The sequence below is a fragment of the Neophocaena asiaeorientalis genome, unplaced genomic scaffold (assembly GCF_003031525.2).
Source record: "Neophocaena asiaeorientalis asiaeorientalis breed wild unplaced genomic scaffold, Neophocaena_asiaeorientalis_V1.1 scaffold10, whole genome shotgun sequence".
NCBI lineage: Eukaryota > Metazoa > Chordata > Mammalia > Artiodactyla > Phocoenidae > Neophocaena > Neophocaena asiaeorientalis.
In genome coordinates this window covers 4,297,422-4,321,907 of record NW_020172817.1, presented here as the reverse complement: position 1 = coordinate 4,321,907, position 24,486 = coordinate 4,297,422, and the positions used below count along the sequence as shown (strand labels likewise).

The 24,486-nt window shown below is 41.1% G+C and overlaps 1 long non-coding RNA gene across 1 annotated transcript; it reads right to left on the bottom strand.

The window, feature by feature from the left end:
- Positions 1-92: 92 nt before the first annotated feature.
- Positions 93-23,208, bottom strand: LOC112397505 (uncharacterized). The gene is made up of 4 exons (XR_003002812.1): positions 23,122-23,208; positions 4,443-4,593; positions 1,783-1,987; positions 93-1,348 (listed from the first exon to the last, which is right to left on the bottom strand). It is a non-coding gene; the product is annotated as an uncharacterized LOC112397505 (long non-coding RNA).
- Positions 23,209-24,486: the final 1,278 nt, after the last annotated feature.

Here is a 24,486-nt window from a genome sequence, read left to right as displayed (position 1 = left end):
AAATAAAAAAGGAGCAGAGATGAGGTGATACCTGGTGAAAATGATGTTTATTATAAAATATTTGTATCATTATAGCTAAATAGGAAAGATAAATATATGTTTATATCTCTTATCAGAAGCTACCCTTAGCTATAATTAAGCATGCTGGATAGATTAAAAACTGAGCACTGGTGTATATTTGATCTGTGTTTAAATTCATCAGTCAGAAAGTGGTAAATGAGAAATTAATTTTTCCACTTGGTTTATATTTCACAAGATAAGAGTGGACACTTCAGTCGGCTTGTGAGGCCAGTTGTATTACTGGTTGCATTTTCAGCTGTCCCTCCTGTGTGTCTTTCTAGGTGCTAGCAGACTGGAAGACACTCCATGTACTGTACAGGAAAAGGAAATGTCACATGACTCTCTTTTTAAAGCAGGAAGTGAAGTGGCTTTTTCCTTTGAAAACTGTGACAGAACAGTGCTTATAAAACTATCCGTGGTGAATCTGTGGTGATGGACCTGTTCTTACAATTTCCAATTCTTTGCAGACTGGCACTTTTGTAAAATTAAATTAAAATGTTGCACTGAGATCAAATTGCTATAAAAGTTTCTAAACACTTGCTCTCAGTTTCCGTACATTCTTGCAGATGGGCAGAAAGAGTTTGCTATGTGGCACTGGTCCGTAGAGCACCCTTTAGTAGCAGTGAAACGTGAGTTTCAGGCAAGGATCAATAGCTCCTGATGTTATTTATCTGGGAGTTTGGGATTTTGCCCAGAACGGGAGGGCAGTTCTTTTGTTTTGTTGTTTTGCTCTTGGTCCAACTTTTGTGTAGAGTTGCCCGGTACGCGCCTTGCTCAGGGCACCTGACTGAGGAGGTGCGTGGGGGCTGGGATCTCTCCTCTGAGTCGTACCCTCTGCTTGGTGGAGGTTCTTGGATCAGCCATCCGATAGTCCCAGTTACATTTGCTACTTTTTTGAGAAGGCTTCCCTAGGTTTCTACATTCTCTTAGCGGAAATCAGCAAGAACGTCCTTTTGATTTCAGTTCGTTATGGTTAACAGAAGTCTTCATCACGTTTATTTCTTCATGGGTTTCAGGCTCCTGTGGGAAGGAGTGTGCGTCTTATATTGTGACTAGACCAGTGCTCATACTAATATCAAATGAGTTCCGAATCGCAGGTTGGTAGTGAAAGCCACGCTCAGCTGTTAACCTTCTTGAAGAAGCAAAGAATCTCATAGTGTGATGACTTTTTTCCTTCTTTTTTTATTGATCCAGGACTTGAAGAGACCAAGTTTTTAGATGTAGTCCTGGGGAGAGAAGCTTCCTGAAGTTAATGATACCCCGACAATACTCATCCAGTCAGAGAGACCTATGGAATGGCCACAATAGACATAAGAGGTCAAACCAAGTATTGTTAACATTTTATCTTTAGTGAGGTTAAAATTAACCAAGGACATTGAGTTCACCGAGAAACAGGTTCTTAAACAAATATAGCTCATGAAAAAACACTGCTTATTGGGGTCACGGACTCCTAACAATGAACAGAACCTTAATATGTCTGGGGAACACACGTGCCATGCTGCACTGCTGGTGGCAGAGGCCTGACCCCAGCCTGGACTCTGCAGAGCCTCCTGGCAGGTCGCAGGTAGGGGACAGTGGTGTAGGGTGAGGCTGGTGTGGCGAACAGGGAAGCAATGGCATAGCAGCCTGAGACCACCTCAGGTATTTATCAAAGTCAGAAGCAGGACACACCCCTTGGCATGCATAACTGACATCAGGAAAAATGAAGGCCTGGAAACTTACCACCAACACAGAGGAAATAACTTTTGGTGGCAAATGGGACAGGAGAGAGTTCTTAAACAACAGGTGGCTCGTAATGGTCTCTTCTCCACCAGATACATCCATCACGCCTTGGTTCCTGAGGGTCTTCACGCATCTGAAAGGCACACTGTTTGACCCTCACAGGCCTCGTTGATAGTGGCCTGAAGAGGGGGCACGGGCTCAATGTCTGTAATAAGGAAGAGTTTTGAGCAAATCCATGAATTCCAATTCTGTATGGGATTTTAGTGTGAATGACAAATGTTTATGAGCCTAAGTTGCTGTTTTATGATTAATATGAAATACTGCCTGAGCCTAAAACCAGTCTTGCCAGAAACGCAAGAAGTATGTGTCTAACATATTTTGGGTTCTGTTCAAGCAGTTGGGTTGTGAGGATAGAAAACCACTTAAGTCAGTTCCATAAGGAGAATCCCACAGACCGACAGGGCAGGAAGTACAGCCAGTCCTCCTGGAAGGCACCTGGGACCTAGAGAGCCAAGAAGTAAAGCTTCCAGCAGCATCTCTAACAATCCACGGAGAGATGGTCTCATCGCTCAAGATTTCCCCACCTCGCTCTGTACATGATCTCTCTCTCTTTCCTCTCTTTGTCTCTCTCCACCTCCATCTCCCACTCTTCATCCTCCGGGCACACAAGGATGCTCCTGCCACTGAAGGAAGCTGCATCTTAGCTCACCAGTCCAAAATCCTGAGTAGAATCTGATTGGCTCAGCCGATCTACGGTCCCTGAACCACGTGCACAGCTCTATCCAATCATCTGTGGCCAGGGCATGGGGCCCCGGGCGCCTGCAGCACAGATTCAAAGTTTCTGGGAAGCAGGTGTGTTCAGGGCGTGCCTCAAACCATATCAAATACACGTGGAGTTTTCACAGCTCAGGTGCACACATAAGTGACCTTCAGCAAAGGAAGAAGAGTCAGCGTAGTTCAGAGCACCTCGTTGGTAATCATCCAATTAGCATCCTCACCGATAGAAATGTCAACGCGTTCATCAGAGAAGAACAAAGACAAATGTAGGTGACATCGAAGCTTTAGGGTAAGAGTCACACAAGGTTGCCCTCATGAGGCAGTTTTCTTAGCGGTCGGAGGGGAGATAGGAAGAAAAAAGAGTTACAGGTGTCCGGAGTAATTCCCTTCGTGTGCAGGTTTGTTGCTGTTGATCTGCTTAAATAGCCTAAAAGACACACGTGTGCTGTTTTTCAAATGCAGACCGAAGTCCTGCGAGGTTTCCTGCAGCTTTTTGATGGAAAGGGGATTTACAGTTCTGTCCTCTAAACCTCAACTACGTGTGTTTTCAGCCCCATTTTTGGCCTGCGGTTGGCTAGCTCTGTAAAGTGCTCTGGGCTCCAGTACTTGAACTTCATGTCGCAAAGGGTAAATTTAGCATTGTCTGCTTTCTCCAAGTTCCATGACGACTTCCTTAACTTGTTGTTCTCTTTGTGCCCTGGGTAGTAAATTCTTACCGACAGTGGAGATTGGCTCCTGCACTCTTAAGCCTAAGCACCAAGGTTGTCTGGAACCTTATGCACAGAATTCCCAACAGCTCTATCACAGGTTAGTTTAATGCTTACTGTAATGAGGTGTTGTTTTCCCTATGCCTCTTATTCCTTCTACAGGATATTATATTTGTTAAGATACAGCCTGGAGCCAGGGAACAGAGCAGAGAACCCAGACCCTTCGAAGGGTAAACCTGCTGGTTGTTCTCATCCGTCAGATTACATGTGTGGCTTTCTAGACACTAAGTAAATAAAAACAACGGGAAATCTTTGGAGAGCCTCAACGGTGGATATCAGAAAAGATAGTTTGGTGTTGTAAATGAATATTCACTAAATCTATTTCTGGGCCAACTTGTGTTGGGGACATTAAAATTACCTACATTTCAAAGGTTAACAATGCAACTAACTAAGCCAATGTAAGTTTAGGCTTAAACTTAGAGAAGAGGAACTATTTTCCACAAGCTAATGGTTGGCAAGACCTAATGGAATGAGTGTGTTGAACAATGCTGTAAAAATCACAATAAAAAAAGCAGTCAGACTTAAAGCTTCATTTTAATAACCTCAGACACCAAGTTGAATATCCATGTGGGAAGAAGCAAACACCTTATAAAATAGATATGGTTGGTGCTAAACCTATACTTACCCCAGCTCAGGGAAAAAGAAGTAAATAGATATGGTGAAATGACTTCAAATGGTTCCAAGCCATCTCCCTTACTTTACTCCTAAACCATCCCCAGATAATGCGCTTTTCAAAGTCAGTTATTGTGTTGAACAAAGGACAGTGATGAAAAATAGTAACCAAAGTCATTTTCAAATGAGTGAAACAAGATATGCTTCTTCAAATATGAAGAAATCTCTCAACATAAAACCATTTAACAACTTTTATGAAGTTTAGGAATTAAGCAAAGACGTGGTAAAGGACAACTGCTTCAGAATTGTAGCAATGCCTCAAAGCTCCTATTTGTAGGCTGATGGTCCTAAGGAGATGCATTAGGACCTCGTCGATTAATGCCATCTTCAGTGCCATTTAATCCTAACAGGGACCAGAAAGTTTAGCATTAGCTATGTAGCAGGCCAAAAAGCTGCCAAGTCCTTGTATACAGAGAGAATCAAGTATCACACTGAATTACTGACCTGGTAATGAATGACCCACTATTCGCCAGCCACTTTTCTTCACAGGAGCATTCTAACTGTTTCTCAGCATCCAGCCATACGTTTGGTCCCTCTATGCAACTGCAGGCAACCTCAGTTCCATGTTCCCTCACAGCAACTCTTTGGTCTCAAGCTGTACCATGTGGAGAGAGGATTTTATGAATCTCTTGCCAAGGATCTTTCAGGTCAAGGTCAAGCCATGGATCTTTTCACATTATGCCTTCAAGAGACCAGCATCCAAAGTGACTGTTCAAGAGACCCAGAGGGTCACACCTTAGTAGTAGAGCTAAACTAGCCCAGAATAGAGACTACTCCAGATATACCCTTAAACACTTAAAAAGAAGCCATGAAAGGATCAAACCAATCTGATCTTCCAGGACTTTAACTAGCTTCCAGAACAAAACCAACATTCTTTAAAGGAGGATAGCTAAGTTCAGATACTCAATGATCTAACAACTCAATGTTCAGGATCCAAAAAAAAAATACTAGACATGCCAAGAATCAGGAAATATGACCCATAACCAGGAGGAGAAAGAGAGTCAATAGAAAAAGACCCACCAATGACACAGATGGTGGAATTAGTATTCAAAGACAATGAAATAGCTATTACAAACATGCTCAACATGTTTAAGGATCTTTAAATAATATGAATATAATCAGGAGAGATAGTGAAGACATAAAGAACCAATTGGAACTTCTAGAGATGAAAATTAAGATATCTGAAGTGAAAAAATACACTGGGTGGGACTAACTGCAGCTTAGACATGGAAAAAGACCAGGGAACCTGAAGATGTAGCAGTACAAACTATTCAATCTGAAACATTAACTAACTAAATAAATAAATCAGGCCTCAATGACCTGGGGATAATATAGAGTGGTTCATTATATGTTTGACTGGAGTCCCAGAAAAGTGTGTGTTGGCAGGAGGAGAGGAGAGGGAGACAGAAAGATATTTGAAGAAATAATGGCTGAAAAACTTCCAAATTTAATAAAAACTATGAACCCACAGATCTAAGAACCTAAAGGAACCTGAAGTAGCATAAAACACACACACACACACACACACACACACACACACACACACAAAATAACATCAAAGTACATCAAAATCAAATTTCTGAAAGACAGTGATAAAGAGAAAATCTTAAAATCAGCCAGAGAAAAAAGGCACATGGTGTACAGAGGAATAAGGATAAGAATGAGAGCAGATTTCAGAAATGATGCAAGTCAGAAGACCATGGACATCTTTAAATTGTAGAATGAAAGAAAAAATACTGTCAACATAGAGTTCTATATCCAGCAAAAATCTTCTTTAAAACTTTTACCTTAAGGTGAAATAAAGACTTATTAAGACAAACAAAAGCTGAGAGGTTTTGCCAGTTAACATCACTATAAGTATTGTTAGAGGAAGTTCTTTAGATAGAAGAAAAATAAAACCAGATGGAAACTTGGATCTAAAAAAGGAATGAGGAGTACAAGAAATGGTAAATATGTGGGTAAATATGCAAGTATTTTTTCACTTTTAAATCTCTTCTACGACTAATTAACTATATAAAGCAAAAATAAACATGTGTTCATAACTTATGCAGAAATAAAATGTATGACAACAATAGCACAAAGGATGGAAGGGGAAACTGGAAGTATATTGTTATAAGGTTATTATACAATATTCAAACATTATTAATTAAAGTAAACTTGGTAAGTTGAGGATATATATTATAAACATTAGCACAACCACTAAAAGCTAAAAGGTAGAGGTATAGCTAAGAAACCAATAGCAGGAAATAAGGGTAAAAAATGAACAGAGAACAGATGGGATAAATAGGGAACAAACATCCAGATGGTAGATTTAATCACAACCATTACACGTAAATGGTTACAAACACTCGAAATAAAAAGAATGAATTAGATCCAGCTGACAGAAGGGAATTCCGGATGCGCTGTGAAGTGGAAAAAGCAACATACAGAGTTGCTGTTAGTATTTGTTTATCTATGGGTAGTAGGAGGGAGAGGTGAGGGAAAAACACAAGGAGACTGACAAAATGGAAACAGATGCATGATAAAATAACAAGAAGTGTTAAATATAATCTATGACAGTGTTGTTGATGATAAAAATGTGTTCTGAACATAGACCAGGATTAGAAGATGACATGAACAAGTGAAAACATTGAATTGACCTAGGATGTGATTGTGGTTAATTTTATTCTTAGATTCTTGACCTTCCGTATAGCTTTTATAACAAAATATTGAAACTGAAAAATAAATGTACGAGGTTTGAAGATACAGAAAACCATGACTCAAGTTCCTTTTATAGTGAGTGGTTCTTTGACTCTCTAGCTTCGTGGAAGGAAAATGAAGACCTTTTGTGCAATAATTCTCCCAAGATGGTTCCAGCCCTGTAAATGCTTTAGCATCTTATCTGGTATTAGCACAGGGCACTGGCTGCTGTTGTAGGTAGTCATTAAACATGGCAAGAAACTCCACCTGAAGCGAGAGTCGGTCAGAGTTCTTTGGTTGCAGGTAGCAGGAACTGACTTTGGCTGACTTAAAGGAAAGAAAATCATTGGGAAGACCAGAAAATCAGTCTTGGAATTGAGGCAGCTCCAGAAGGGGGAAGCAGGAATTCCAGGGATGGTCCATAGCAGCAGCAGCAGCAGTCTGGTTGGGTTGCTTCCACTGGAACTAGTGAATTCCAGTCTTACTTCACACCTCCATCACTGGCTCAAGTGTCAAAGTCCCAGGAACAAGCACTGGACTCATCATGTGCTCACCCTCTAGATACACTAGGACCTACTAGGAGGTGCTCAGGACCGCTTAGGGTCTTGGTAGCAGGAGGGCTGCTTCCTGTAACCACAGTTCTACCAAAATCACATGCACACAGAGAGGGAAGGCTGTTTCCCCAAAAGAATTCAGGGTGTTCTAAGGAAGGGCTCATGGACGCTGGGTGACCAAAACATACCTTTCCTGGTACTGGAAAAAGGAAGAGGAATCATGGGGAAATTTTCACAGGGTTGAGTGTCATACCAAGAATGTGGAGTCTACCTGCAACGCAAGATCCCACTGCATTCCTGAGTCTGGGGTCCAAATTGAGGAGGGCAATGTTTGCCAATGCTTTTGTGCTATGAATCTGTGGGAATTGAATTTATGGTCCAAAGCCCAATCTAATAGACATGATAAGGCTTGCCTTTAGCCTGAAGGAATTTGATATAGTGGTTTGTGTTGGTGGCTTATTTATAAATATTATTTGAATTTTTTCAATATAAATTTGTTTCAGTCTCTCATCTCAAGTGCTCCCATAAATATGTATTAATTATTATGGTTTTTTTTTTTTTTTTTCTGATGGGGCTCTAAAACTGACCGGAAAGAAACCACATTAATACATTTGGGAAAAAGATATTCTAAATATAATAAATGTTGCTGGGTGATATGAAATGACATGGCATGTTTAAATTAAACCTTGAAGAAGAGTATAGGCAGGTGGGCAAGTCAGGAAAATCATTAAGGAAACGAAGCAAACCGTTGAAATTCTGTGCCCCACAAAAGAATAGCCATCTTGCAGATGGGCTTATAGTTGAAGAAAGCAATAAATAATCACTGAAGGAGAAAGTAAGGGTTAAATAAAGAATAAATGAAAAACAAAAGAATAAATGAAATGGAAATGGGAAGTGTTTGCTTTTGAAAACATTTGGACTCAAGATCCATTCCCAGCTTCTCAGAATGATAGGGGCTCCTGTGTGCCTGCTCAGGGTGACGCTCTTTCTTTTCTCCAGGAACAGAAGTACTATTTACGATGTTTGTGTTAAGAAATTCCAGGGCTTCTACAGAAATGTACTCTGACCTCTTACACAACATTTTTACTTAAGCCAGAGCAAAGGAAATAATGGACGTTGAGAGATCAAATGGCTGCCTTCCACTCTGTTCCCTTTAAAAATCAGTAATTTTTATGTACTTCTTTTTCCTCTTAAGGAAGCAGCATCTGGCTTCATGGAATTTGGCAGAGTTAAGCATCCTGTTCTAGTTATGTTGATTTTTAAATACAAACAAGATTGGTAAATGGCAACTAAAGTTGAACCATCTGAGTAAGAATGAGGATAATGAAAGCCAGTGAGACTGAACCATACATTTTTAGTTAGGTCTTTGTAGGTCATCTTTTCCCTCTCCCACCCACAGTCATACAGATGAAAACATGACATCACATGATTTGACACAATTTTTCTGTTCAAACATTTGTGGGAACTTTCTATATAATTTCTTATTTTGAAGTGCTATTTTTTACACAATTCTTTTATAACAGTGTTGTATGAGGTTAGAATTAGCATCTACCATACAGATAAAGTCTGTTATGACAGGACTGATCACATGGAAATATGTGTAGGGGACATGTAGCTGCAACTATGTGCTGAAGTTCATCTTTGGACTAAATTTAGAAAGGTGAAGGATTGGATATATAGCTTTTAATCCTTTCCTCATCTTTAGGAAATGGGCCCATTTCCAGGCCAGGGCCAGGATTATGTCTTAGAAATTTGTGCCCATGTGAAGCATGCTTAAGAAGATTATTCTTACCATGAAGGCTCTTAACAGAATTAATCTTAAGCCTGAGTATGACCCAGACACTGGTCTGGGCTTCTAGGGTCACAGGATATTACGTGCGCCCAGAATAAAATAAATTGCTCAATAATGCAATGGGATGATTTGCTCAACAATTCAGTAATAAAAATACCTTCATGAATACAAGTCATATGACTTATTTCACAAATATTGTCTTAGTTTATCATGCATGTATAATCATTCACAAGGTTTAGATACGAAAATGAAGCTAATAGAGGCAAGTGACTTGTCTAAGAACTCATGCTGAGTGAGTGCCTGGCACACAACGATCTATTTTGCTAAGTGGATTAATGAAGTGTTGTAGCAGATCCTTTGTCTTCTGGTCAACTGCTTACGAAATGTACAAATGAAGACAAGCATACCTGCCATAATATACAGCAGTGTTGAAAAGAAGAAAAGCATCATAGAAATGTCACTTTTAGAAAACTTTTGCAGGACTTTGGTAGCCTTTTGTAAGCTAATTTTGAAAAGATGGCAGGCAGGGGAGCTGTCCTTGGTGCTGAACCTTCCATGAGGTGAACAGGTTAGAGGATGGCCTCAACCAGTTTTCCTACATATTTTCTTCTGGGCTTCTATTACCAATGACAATACTATCAATAAAAAATTGTATTTCTAACAAATTTTCCTTTCTAAATATTTTAAGGATTTTATAATATTTTTAATTATAGCTTTGTTATTATTTTAAAAGGTAAATTTAATGCTATAATTCACTAGATTTTAGTATAGTCACAAAGTTGTGGAATTATCACCATTATGTAATTTTAGAATATTTTTATTACTGCTGAAAAAAGAAAAAACCCAAAGAAACCCCTCTTCTCAGTCTCTGGAACCAGGAATCTACTATCTCTATAGATTTGCCTATTCTGGACTTTTCATATAAATGGAATCATACAATATGTGGCTATTTGTAACTTACTTCTTTCACATAGCATACTGTTTTTGAGGACTATCCATGTTGTGATATGTATCAATACTTCATTAAGTTTACTGACAAACAATAATCCATTGGATGAATATACCACATTCTATTCATCAGTTAATGAACATTTAAATTGCTTCTCCTTTTGGGCTATGCTGCTGTGAACATCTATGTACAAGTGTTTTTGTGCGGCTATATGTTTTCAGTTCTCTTGTGTGTATACCCAGGAATGGAACTGCTGGGTTATATGATCTTTTTAATATTTTGAGGATCTGTCAAACACTTTTCCAAAGCAGTTGCCACCAGCAATGTATGAGTATTCCAATTTTTCCTCATCCTTATCAACAACTGTTATTGTCTGTTTTTTTAATATTAGTCATCCTAGTGGGTGTGAAATTGTATCTCATTGTGGTTGACTTGCATTTCTGTAATGACTAATGATGTTGAGCATCTATTCATGTACTTATTGGACACCTGTCATCTTCTTTGGAGAAATGGCCATTCAAATTTTTTGCACATTTTTAAAAATTTGGGTGGTTTTTCTTTTTATTGTTAAGGTGAAAGAGTTTCTTATATATTCTGGATACAAATCCTTTATCAAATATATCATTTAGAAATATTTTCTCTCGCACTGTGGTTTGTCTTTTCACTTTCTCGATAGTGTAAATGACTGTTTTCAACACAGTGATCCTTCTCTGATGGAATATTACTCAGCCATAAAAAAGAATAATGCCATTTGTAGCAACATAGATGGACCTAGAGGTTATCATACTAAGTGAAACAAGTCAGACAGAGAAAGACAAATATATGATGTCACTTATATGTGGAATCTAAAAAATAGTGCAAACAAACTTATTTACAAAACAGAAATGGACTCACTGACATAGAAGACAAACCTATGGTTACCAAAGGGGAAGGAGAGAGGGATAAATTGGGAGTATGGGATTTACAGATGCATACTGCCACATATAAAATGGGTAAACAACAAGGATTTACTATATACAGGACAGGAACTGTATATAATATCTTGTAATAACCTATAATGGAAGATAATTTTTTTTTTGCGGTACGTGGGCCTCTCACTGCCGTGGCCTCTCCCGTGGCGGAGCACAGGCTCTGGACGCACAGGCCCAGCGGCCATGGCCCACGGGCCCAGCCGCTCTGCGGCATGTGGGATCCTCCCGGACCGGGGCATGAACCCACGTCCCCTGCATCGGCAGGCAGACTCCCAACCACTGCGCCACCAGGGAAGCCTGGAAGAGAATTCTTAAAAAGGATATATATACACACACACACACACACACACACACACACAAACACACACACACACACACACACACACACATATGTATAATCAAATCACTTTGAGGTACACCTGAAACTAATACAATATTATAAATCAACTGTACTTCAATTTAAAAATTGTAGAAAAAGAACAGAAATACACAAATAAAAAAAGAAAAAAAAGAATTCCAGTATCTATGCTCCAAGTAGCTCATTATGAAGGAAGGAACTCATTTACAACATAATTGTTGGCAAATATCATATGAAAGAAAAATTTTAGTGGCTCTCTGGTAAAAGGCTTGCTTATAAAACTGGACGATGCAGAATGTGTGGCATCTGTTCCCTGCAGGAGAAGAGGTGTGCCTCGCTATAACACTGTACTTTTCTCATTGTGTGGAGCCTACTCTCCTATCAATAAAACAAACTCTGCTTGAAAATGATAGCCAAGGAAAAAGTGATGGAAGCATAGACCTGTTTTATATACTAGTAAGCATTAAACCCCTGTTTTCAAATTTTATTATTTGGCAATAAAATATATTCCTCTCACACAATCAGAGAAAGCTTAAACTATTTTTTAATTGGAAAATATTTACATCGGCAAGAGCTTTTCCCCCTTATTGGAAAGCAGAATAAAAAAAAAGAGTCTAGTGAGTTAACTGAGATCAATTTTATTCCTTTAAAAAGTTTCAAGGTTGAGAGATCAAGATGGTGTAATAGAAGGATATAGAGCACACCTCCTCCCACAGACACATCAAAAATACATCTGCATGTGGAACAGTTCTCACAGAGTACCTACTGAATGCTGGCAGAATATCTCATACAACTAAAACTACAAGGAAGATAACTATTTAACCAGATAGGGTGAAAGGAATTAAGATGGACCTGTGCCCCTGGGAGGGAGCTGTGAAAGAAGGCTTTCCTCACCCTGGGAACCCCCTTCACCAGTTGGGAGATCATCTGGGACAAATAGGGAGCTTCAGAGGCTCACGGGAGAGTGCAGCCACTGGCTTATGGCAGGCAGAGCAGGACAGACGGCCCTGGACACCTCACTGCACTCCCCAGCCTGAGATGTGCATCTGCTGGTGTGTGGAGGGTCTTGGTGCTGAAACTCAGGCTTCAGTGGACAGACCTGGGGAGAGGACTGGGGTTGGCTGCAGGGAGACAGCCCAAAGGAGCTGGAGTGTGGTCCAGGTCGCAACTGGGGGTGTGCTCAGGACAGAGCCCAGATCTGCCATAGCAGCCCCATTGTTAACAGGTGCAGGGAGTGAGGGGTAGGGCCCTGAGAGAGCAGCCTCATCCTATGAGTGCCTACAGCAGGCATGGATCTGCCTCTACAAGCTCTGGGAGCATGCAAGTGCCGGTGGGTTGCTGACACACAGAGGCCGGGCTGAAGTCTGAGCTGATCCCTGGGTCCATGTGACTTTGAAGCAGGGCTAAAATCTGCAGGGCCATATCCCTACAGCTATATGACATTGGTGATTTACGCCACCAGGGCCTTTGTAAACTTAGCACCTATGGGACATCCAAGTGGATTACTGGTGCTCCCATGATTAGGGTGGGTCTGGTGTAGCGGCTGCAGGCTTTGCAAGTGTAAGCATGCAGAGGTGCAGCTGCGGTCTGGGCTGATTCCACAGCACCCAGGGGTAGAACTATGGTGGGTCGCAGTGCCTGGTGGCTTTGTGAGCACGGAGCCTAAAGAACATCCAGGCTGGTTGCCAGGATTCCCACAGCTGAGGTGGGACCAAGGGCAGTATACTTTCTGAGCATACACGGGTGACAGGCAACCCCACAGAGCACACTTCCAGGTGGAAAGCTCTTATGAAGGAATACTCAGTGGCTCCTCTTGCCGTGGAAGTACTCCAGTACCATCAACCTCAAACTGCAGCTCAGAAACAGAACTGAGAGCTAATGCTTCAACAAATAAGGAGCAGACCCTACCCCCAATAGGGCTGTGACAACCACAGAGCAAAGAGGAGGCCCCACCCAACATCCAGTGCAGGCTGCGGTCACCACAACATCAATCAAGTCCCCTATGAAGGAGACAACACTCAGCACACACTGAGGAAAGATGTGGAAGGCATCCGTACTAAAAACAGTCTTCACCCCCAAAATATAAGACTCATGCAGGTTACACAGGGATGCTCCCACACCCTCAAGAACACAGTGGGTAAATTCATACAGTCAGAGAACTATAAGAAAAATGAAGAAGCAGAGGAACCAGTCTCAATTAAAAGAATAAGAGAAATCCCCAGAAAGAACAAACAATGAAAGAGACCTCTCCAGCCTGCTAGATCACGAGTTCAAAATGGAGGTAATAAAAATACTGAAGGAATTAAGAAAGGCTATCGATAGAAATGCAGATCACTGGAACAAGGAGCTAGAAACTATAAAGAGGAGTCAAGAAAAATTAGAAAATTCATCTGCTGAGACAAAAGCCAAGCTAAAGGCAATAAATAGCAAACTAGATAATATAGAACAATGAATAAGTGATCTGGAAGATAAAATAATGGAAATCACCCAATGAGAACAGCAGACAGAAAGACAAATGAAAAAGAAATGAAAGCATCGTGAGACCTATGGGACAATATAAAGCAAGCCAATCTACACATAATAGGGATCCCAGAAGGAGAAGAAAGAGAAAAGGGGATCAAAAATGTATTTGAAAAAATTATGGCTGAAAACTTCCTAAACCTAAGGAAGGGAACAGATATCTAGGTACAGGAAGCACAGAGGGTCCAAAACAAACCTACACTAAGACATATTATAATTAAAATGGAAAAAGTTGAAGATAAAGAGAAGATTCTAAAGGTAGCAAGAGAAAAACAAAGAGTTAGTCACAAGGGAATCCCCATAAGGCTATAAGCTGATTTCTCTACAGAACCATTGCAAGAGAGAAGTGGCAAGATATATTCAAAGTCCTGAAAGGGAAAAACCTGCAACCTAGGATACTCTGCCCAGCAAGATTATCATTTAGAATAGAAGGAGAGATAAAGAATTTCTCAGACAAGCAAAACATAAGAGAAGGGGAATGTAAAAAAAAAAAACCCTTTAAAATTCGCATCCAAGAAAATACTTATGAATAAGCCTGACTGAGGAGGTGAAAACTTATATGCTGAGAACTATAAAACATGAATAAAGGAAACTGAAGATGATTTAAAGAAATGGAAAGATATCCCATGCTCTTGGATTGGAAGAATTAAAATAGTTAAAATGATGATACTACCCAAAGCAATCTACAGATTTAATGCAACCCCTATCAAATTACCCATGACAGTTTTCACAGAACTAGAACAAATAATCCTAAAATTTATATGGAACCATAAAAGACCCAGAATTGCCAAAGCAATCCTGAGGAAAAAGAATGAAGTAGGAGGCATAACCCTCCCAGACTTCAGACAATACTACAAAGCTACAGTAATCAAAACCATGTTACTGGCACAAAAACAGACATATGGATCAATGGAACAGAATAGAGAGCCCAGAAATAAACCCACACACCTGTGGTCAATTAATCTTCGATAAAGAAGGCAAGAATATACAGTGGAGAAAAGAGTCTCTTCCGTAAGTGGTGCTGGGAAAGCTGGACAGCCGCATGTAAATCAATGAAGTTAGAACACATCCTCACACTATAACAAAAATAAACTCAAAATGACTTAAAAACTTAAATATAAGACAGGGCATTATAAAACTCCTAGAAGAGAACATAGGCAAAACATTCTCTGATATAAGGCAAAACATTCTCTGACATAAATCATAGCAATGTTTTCTTTGGTCAGTCTCCTAAGGCAATAGAAGTAAAAGCAAAATTAAACAAATGGAACCTAATCAAACTTATAAGCTTTGCACAGAAAAAGGAAACCATAAACAAAATGAAAAGACGGGGCTTCCCTGGTGGCGCAGTGGTTGAGAATGTGCCTGCTAATGCAGGGGACATGGGTTCGAGCCCTGGTCTGGGAGGATCCCACATGCTGCGGAGCAACTAGGCCTGTGAGCCACAACTATTGAGCCTGTGCGTCGGGAGCCTGTGCTACGCAACAAGAGAGGCCACGATAGTGAGAGGCCCGCACACTGCGATGAAGAGTGGTCCCCGCTTGCCACAACTAGAGATAGCCCTCGCACAGAAACGAAGACCCAACACAGCAAAAATTAATTAATAAACTCCTACCCCCAACATCTTAAAAAAAAATGAAAAAACGACCTACACACTGGCAGAAAATATATGCAAATGATGCGACTGACAAGGGATTAATTTCCAAACTATACAAACAGATCATACAACTCAACAAAAAAAACAAACAATGCAATCAAAAAATGGACAGAAGACCTAAACAGACATTTCCCCAAAGACGACATATAGATGGCCAACAGCACATGAAAAGCTGCTCAACATCACTAATTATTAGAGAAATGCAAATCAAAATTACAATGAGATCTTACCTCACACCAGTCAGAATGGCCATCATCTTAAAAATCTAAAAATAACAAATGCTGGAGAGGGTGTGGAGAAAAGGGAACCTTCCTACACTTTTGGTGGGAATGTAAACTGGTGCAGCCACTATTATGGAGAACAGTATGGAGGTTCCTTAAAAAACTAAAAACAGAGTTACCATATGACCCAGCAATCCCACTACTAGTTATATATCCAGAAAAGATGAAAACACTAATGTGGTAAGATACATTCACCCCAATGATCATAGCAGCACTATTTACAACAGCCAAGACAGGGAGGAAACCAAAGTGTCCATTGATGGATGAATGGATAAAGAAGATGTGGTATATATATATATACACATACACACACACACACACACACACACACACACACACACACACACAAAATGGAATATTACTCAGCCATTAAAAGGAATGAAATAATGCCATTTGTAGCAACATGGATGGACCTAGAAATGATCATACTAAGTGAAGTAAGCCCAACAGAGAAATACAAATATCATATGATATCACTTATATGTGGAATCTAAAATATGATACAAATGAACTTATTTTCAAAACAGAAATGGACTCACTGACATAGAAAACAAACGTATGGTTACAAAGGGGAAAGGGGGTGGAAAATGGATGAAGTAGGAGTTTGAGATTAGCAGATACAAACTACTATATACAAAATAGATAAACAAGGATTTACTGTATAGCACAGGGAACTATATTCTATATCTTGTAATCACCTATAATGGAAAAGAATATGAAAAAGAATATATACTCATATATATATATATATACACATATACATATATAACTGAATCACTTTGTTACACACCAGAAACTAACGCAACACTGTAAATCAACTATACATCATTAAAAATAAAATAAATTTAATTTAAAAAACTTTCAAATATAGCATTTATCCAACACCTACACTGAGTTGAAAAATATCTTCTCATATCCCTGAGCTAAAAATATATTTTCCCTACATGGGCAGTTTTCCATTATTTGTTTCAGTTAAGGGAATGTTCTTCCTCCTGCTAAAAATCAATAATTGCTATCAGTATAATTGAAGAATCATTCAAACATTCAAAGTTTGATTTGTTCATAAGGGTAAATGATATTTATTAATCTTTATTTTTAAATGCTTATTTTGTTGGACAGAAAATGAGAGTTATCTAATAGCTTAATTTACAAACATCTGAAATTCACTATTAATTTATTTAGCTTTCGAAGTGTTTTCCCCTAGTATCTTAAAGTCATTACAGGGCCATCTGAAATACTTTTTATATTTTACCCAAATAATTCCTCTGTACATTTACTTTAAAAAATAAATATATAGTGGGAGTCAGAAGACCTGAGTTCTATTTTTGATGTCACTGTGATCTCTAGAAGATAGTAAACTGCAGGTTTAATTTTCCATCTTTAGAGGATGCTATATGAATGATTAAAATTGGCTTTGAACTTTTCTCTGCTGGTGTCACCAGAATTAGAGTAAAGCAAGAATTTTTTTGTTTTATTTTGCTTTGGGTTTTTTTGATTTTGGTTTTTGTCTTTAACTACTGTTCACTACTGGGTTATGGAGAGGACACAGTCTACAACAAAAATCCTCATATAAGAGTCTTGTCAGTCAAGTCACCACTTCAGTCATTACCCTGCCCTACATAATGTCAGAAAGATGAGAGCTTTACAGAAACATGGGCTCTGTCAACCTCCACCCTCTCCTTTGTCAAAAATTTCAGAGCAGGTGCAGAACTGACAAAGCTCACCTGGAGTTCACAAAGCTAAATTCTGGGAAGGACTCACTAGGAATTATTATGACACCTGGGGAACAAAATTTCCTATCACCTGGTGGTCTAGGTAATATCACTCTGCTGGGATGTCTCCAAGGGCAACAGTTATAAAGCTTTGGATAATCAGGTAACAATTAGACACTGTGAAATTCTGCCAGAGCTAGCTTCTACAGGAAGAGGAGGAAAATTTAATTTCAATAGAAATTTTTTTTTGTACTTCAAACGAACCAAGCAAATATTTACTTGTTACTAACTCTGTGCCAGAAACCGGGCCAGGTGTGGGGACATAAAGAATGATGGTATAGTCTTTACCCAAAGGAGATCACATTATAATTGACAGACTAAAGGAAAACAAATATTGATAAACCTGTTTTATTCCTATCTACATTTGGAACCAATATAGGCAGAGAAATTAATTCTCACAGGCAACTGAAGAGTGTAGATGTTATAGATTAGAAGGTAGGATGGACCAAATTGTGAAGAAAGTGGAATGTCACATCAGTAACAGTCAATAGGGAAGAGAGGGGGAAGATGGTGGAAGAGTAAGACGCGGAGATCACCTTCCTCCCCACAGATACATCAGAAATACATCTACACGTGGAACAACTCCTACAGAACACCTACTGAACGCTGGCAGAAGACCTCAGACCTCCCAAAAGGCAAGAAACTCCCCACGTACCTGGGTAGGGCAAAAGAAAAAAGAATAAACAGAGACAAAAGAATAGGGACGGGACCTGCACCAGTGGGAGGGAGCCGTGAAGGAGGAAAGGTTTCCACACACTAGGAAGCCGCTTCGCGGGCGGAGACTGCAGGTGGCGGAGGGGGAAGCTTCGGAGCTGTGAAGAAGAGCACAGCAACAGGGGTGCGGAGGGCAAAGCAGGGAGATTCCCGCACAGAGGATTGGTGCCGACCGGCACTCACCAGCCCGAGAGGCTTGTCTGCTCACCCGCCAGGGCAGGCGGGGCTGTGAGCTGAGGCTCGGGCTTCGGTCGGAGCTCAGGGAGAGGACTGGGGTTGGCGGCGTGAACACAGCCTGCAGGAGGTTAGTGCGCCACGGCTGGCCGGGAGGGAGTCCGGAAAAAGTCTGCACCTGCCGAAGAGGCAAGAGACTTTTTCCTCCCTCTTTGTTTCCTGGTGCACGAGGAGAGCGGATTAAGAGCGCTGCTTAAAGGAGCTCCAGAGACGGGCACTAATGGACTTGAGGATATGGGGAGGGGGAAGGGTAAGCTGTGACAAAGCGAGAGAGTGGCATGGACATATATACACTACCAAACATAAAATAGATAGCTAATGGGAAGCAGCCGCATAGCACAGGGAGATCAGCTCGGTGCTTTCTGACCACCTAGAGGGGTGGGACAGGGAGGGTGGGAGGGAGGGAGAAGCAAGAGGGAAGAGATATGGGAACATATGTATATGTATAACTGATTCACTTTGTTATAAAGCAGAAACTAACACACCATTGTAAAGAAATTATACCCCAATAAAGCTGTTAAAAAAAAAAAATGGACAGAGGATCTGAGTAGACATTTTTCCAAAGAAAATATGCAGATGGCCAACAGACACATGAAAAGATGCTCAACATCACTAATCATCGGGGAAATGCAAACCAAATTCGCAATGAAATATCCCCTTTATATCTGTCAGAATGACTATTATCAAAAGACAACAAGTAACACGTATTGGCAAGGATTGGAAAAAAGAACCCTTGTGCACCGTTGGTAGGAATGTAAATTGGTGTAGCCACTATGGAAAACATTATGGAAATTGCTCAAAAACATAAAAATAGAACTACCATATGATCCAGTAATTCCACTTCTGGATATTTATCCAAAGAAAATAAAAACAGTAATTAGAAAAGATATATCCAACCCTATGTTCATAGCAGCATCATTTACAATAGCTAAGATATGGGAGCAACCTAAGTGCCCATCCACAGATGAATGGATACACATACACATACACATACACATACACACACACACACAGTGGAATATTACTCAGCCATAAAAAGAATGAAACCTTGCCATTTGTGACAACATGCATGGCCTAGAGGGTATTATGCTAAGTGAAGTAAGTCAGAGAAAGACAAATTATGATATCACTCACATGTGGAATCTATAAAAGAAAACAAACGAACAAACATAACAGAGACATAGATACAGAGAACAAACATGTCGTTGCCAAGGGGAGGAGTTGAGGGGGAGATAAGACATAGGTGAGGGAGACTGAGGCACACATTTCTAGTTACAAAATAAATGAGTCATGGGTATGAAATGTACAGTGTGGGGAAAATAGTAAACAATTATGTAATATCTTTGTATGGGGACAGATGGTAACTAGACTTATCGTGGTGATCAATTTGAAATGTATAGAAATATTGATTCACTATGTTATATATCAGAAATTAACATAGTGTTGTAGGTCAATTATACTTCAAAAGCAAACAGACAGACTCATGGACAAAGAGATCAGATTTGTGGTTACTAGAGGCACGGGTGTGGGTGGGATATTGGGTGAAGGCAGTCAAAAGGTACAAAACTTCCAGTCATAAGATGAATAAGTACTAGAGATGTAATGTACAACATGATAAAGATAATTAACACTGCTGTACTATACATATGAAAGTTGTTAACAGAGTAATCCTCAGAGTTCTCATCATAAGGAAAAAATGTTTTTTCCCCTATTTCTTTAATTTTGTGTTGATATGAGATGATGGATGCTCACTAAGCTTATCATGATAATAATTTCATGATGTATAGAAGTCAAATCACTATGCTGGACACCTAAACCTATACAGTACTGTATGTCATTTATATCTCAATACAACTGGAAAAAAATTAAATTCTAAAAAACTTGCTTGTATTAGTCAATATTGTGTAGGTTAGCATTCTCCAAGTGTGGTCTGGGGACATTTTCCCTGGGTCTATGAGGTCAATTTCAAAATCAATGACTAAATGCTAAAATGTTATTTGCCTTTTTCATTCTCAATCTCTCATGAGTGTACTGTGGAGTTTTCCAGAATGTGATACTGCAGCTCTTTGAATGCAGAAGCAGACCCCCAAACCCAGCTTCATTCTGCTTAGCCAGACATTAAAGAGATTTGCAAAAATTGAAACGGTGCTACTCTTCTCACAGTTATTTGTTTTAGAAAATATATATTTTCATTCAGATATTACTATGCTAATGTATAATGGATTCATTTACATATTTTAAAAATTTCTCAGTTTTAATATCTAAAACAGTAAATATCAATATATAGAACCCACATAAAGTCCATTGAGGTCCTGTTTTAAAATGTAGGCTCTGTTATTACCCAGGTATGGTTAGGTCAATAGACCAGGAGATGACTGTCACTGAAAGGGAAGTCTGCTCCCGAGAATAGGAGGCCTGCCATGTCACACAGGGCCACACAGGGCCACCGGGAAGTCAGTCAGAAGGCTGAAGGAGCGAGGGGAAAGCATGGGTGAGAGCCTTACTGTGGTTTTCGCAGAAAGGAACAGGCAAGGCAGGGTAAGCAGGTTTGAATAATTTCAGCAGGCTCTTGGGTGTAGGGGCTGTCCTAGGGTTTCCTGGATCTGGCCCTGAGGTGACTAGGACAGGTGAGTACAGGCATACCTCGGAGATACTGCTGCTCTGGTTCCAGACCATTGCATTAAAGCAAATGGGGCACTAAGGCAAGCCACACGAAGTGTTGGTTTCCAGTACGTATAGACGTTATGTGCACACACTATGCTGCAGCCTACTGAGTGTGCAATAGCACTGTGTCTGAGCAAGCAACGCACACGCCTTAACGAGAAACCAATGCTGCTGGGAAAACAGCACCAATAGACTTGCTCAATGCAGGTTTGTCACAAGCCTTCAATCTGTCAACAATGCGGTATCTGTGAAGGGCAGTAAAACAACGCATCGCTGTATTGGCCCAGAGGACAAGAGCCCTGTGAGAGCTGGAAAAAGGGGGTGCCCATGGGCGTGGAGGGGGCATGGTTTTGGATTGGTTAGCTTGCACATAGAGGTATATTCACAAGGGAGGAGCTTGTTATCTCTAGGAATTAGCTAGTCCTCAAAGGAGCAGTCTCCCCTGCGCTAGCAAGGTCCCAGGTGCCAGAGCTTTAAGAAGACAAAGTAAGGAAGCATAGTCAATACAGGTCCTTAATAGTTTTTAAGAGTGTAAAGAGTGTAGAGATGTTCAGAGACCAAGGAGTTTGAGGGCTTCTTGGCTCGGTAATGCACAATAAAAAAAGGTGCCCCAAATCTCAACGTCTTACAGCAAAGAGGGTTGTTCGTTGCTCAGGTGAAGTCTTCACACTTCTGATGATAGGTGGCATACAGTCATCTCTGGGGATCCTTGGGGGATTTGTTCCAGGACCCCCAAAGGATATCAAACTCTACGGGTGCTCAAGTCCCTGGTATTAAATGGTGTGGTACAGTCGGCCTTCTGTAACCAAGGATATGGAACCCACAGATACAGAGGGCCTCCTATACAAAGAATATCAGAACATTCAAAAAAAAGTCATAATTTCAGAACAAAAGAAAATCATTTAAATTGAATTACTTTAGCTTAATGAGAAACTCACTATATTATCCTTATTTGCTCAAGTTTTTATCATGAATTAGTGAGATTTCATCACTACTTAGGAAGAGTTCAGGGACTGGTGCTTGGAAATTTCTGAAATCTAGGACAATTGTAGATGGAAGTGACATGAAGGTGAGGAAAGACCTTACCTTGTTTATACGCTGAAAGGACCCAGCAGAGAGGGTGAAGATTGAACATACTGGAAAAAGAGACACCTGAGAGAACTCCCGGAGGAGGTGAAAGAGCAAAGGAGGGAGTGGTCTGAAATAGGCTAGAGAGAGAAACCTCTCTTTCGAAAATTGGTTGGATAGGAGGAGAGGGTGCTTCTGAAGATAAGTTGAGGGAAGGAGAGAAGCTGAGAGAGTCCACCCCTAACGGCACTGATTTCCTCTATGAATCACAGGCAAGTTTACTGCTGAAGGTGAGCAGGGCAGGGGATGTTGAAGGTTTAGGCCTACTGCAGGGATTGGTGAAGGGAGCCCACGGAGCAGAAACAACAGGAAATGCAGCAGAACCGAAGGCCCAGCTGAGTTCAGACCTTAAATAGTAAGAGCATGAAACACATGGTAGCCTGCCTTTCCTAACTCAGCTTCTTAGCCCCGGCATTGAACCGAGATGGGGCTGGAGTGAGTGCAGGGAACTGATGTTCACTGAAAGGCTGTGTAGGGTGATGGTTAAGAGCACGGCCTTTGAAGTCAGCTGGCCTGAGTTAAAATCCTGTCACTTTCCTATTCAGTAAAATGGAGCCAATAATAGTCTTGTGGTGCTGTTTTATGTGGGTAACAGTGGTTTTGTGGAGTTGTTTTGAGGGCTAAATATATGCTGTGGATTTTCCTTCCACATCCTTGCTTCTGGGGCTTAAGGGACCCACCTAGGTTTCAGGGTTTCACGATTAGGTGAATATAGGACTCTTGAAAAGGGACTGTTGGGCTGCACCCCGCAGGCCTGTGAGCCCAGTATTTGCCCAGCTTGAAGACCGTAGAAGGACCCCAGAATCAGTGACAGAGACATCAGTGGTGTTAACGGATAGGAGGGTCTTACCTGTGTGAAGCGAAGTCCGGGCGTGACCCCTCACCCTGTGGAGCAGACAGCGGCATCTTCACTACCACGGCGAGAGGAAGGTTACCAGCTGCAGGGGGAAGTGACGTCAGGTTGGCTCATCAGTTACCAGGGAAACCAGCAGAGGAGCATGACCCTCCCCACCCTCTGATGAGCTAGCAAGGTGCGGATGTTTTGATCTAATGAGCGATCACTAGTCAGGGCCCGGGGCGAGTACACAGCCATTTTTTGAGGAGGGAAGGTCGGTCAGGTGAGTAGGATGCAGGTGAGGCAGGGACTGGTCAGTCAGGGGATGCACAGAGAGCAAGGGAACAGTCATCGTGGGGGGCCTGACCATACGGGGACAATGCAGCCCCTCTGCCCCCCTGCCTGTTTCCTCTGAGGTTCCTCCTCCGTGGTCTTCATGACCCTTTCTGGTTGTGGTGGGAAACAGAAGGCAGGTATACCTGGGTCTCCCCTGTTTTGTTTCCAAAGGGCCTAATCTCTAGGCCCTACTTTCTTCAGGCCTTTAGTTTTATATCTCAATTACCTGTTTTAGAAGTAAACTACACCCTGCCTCTTATTTGCGTTTCACTCTCATAACCCTAGTCTACCTATTCATCCACTTGTCCTCCACAGAAGTACCTCTGGATCGCAGGGAGTGGTCACATATGTGGAAGAGGCAAAAGACAAAAGCATAAAAATATGTTTTAGAAAATCTCTTCTTACCTACTAACTCTCTTACTTCTCCTGTCGGTAGATGTTTTCATCCTCCTAAAATACCCCACGCTGGTGCTCAGAGGGACCCGTAGTGTACGTGGGCAGGGTAACTTACACAGCTGGTCACTGTGTAAAAGCTGGTAATAAACAATTCTACGCCTGTGTTCTTCCACCTAGCACTCTGCGCTGCCTCAAACAGAAGGCTGCACTGGTCCCGTGGGGGCCTGAGGGCTGGAGCATCGGAGGACTGGGGAGAGGGAGTCGCAGGTGTTGGTGAGAGAGTACAGAGCTTAGGCAAGAAGAGAAGGAGGGGCTCTGTGCGCAGAGAAGCGGGGGCTGGCGAACAGGGAGAGAAGGAAGCCGTGGAGGAGCTGGAATCGCAATGAGGGGATGGGCAAGTGGGGAGGGGAGAGGAGGGACGACTTCTGCAACAATGGGACGTGAAGCTGATGATTTTAAGGGGTTCACTTCCAGATGATGACGAGTAGCCACAGGACTACTGAAGAGGAGCTGAGCACCACTGGGGTGGGGGACACTAAGAAGCATGAGTTTCAGCCGTTTGAGTGAAAGTGGAAAAATAGATCTGTTGTCAGAGTCCTTTACAGATGCTTGAGTAGTGAGCTTGTGGTTGAAAACAGAGTAGGCAGG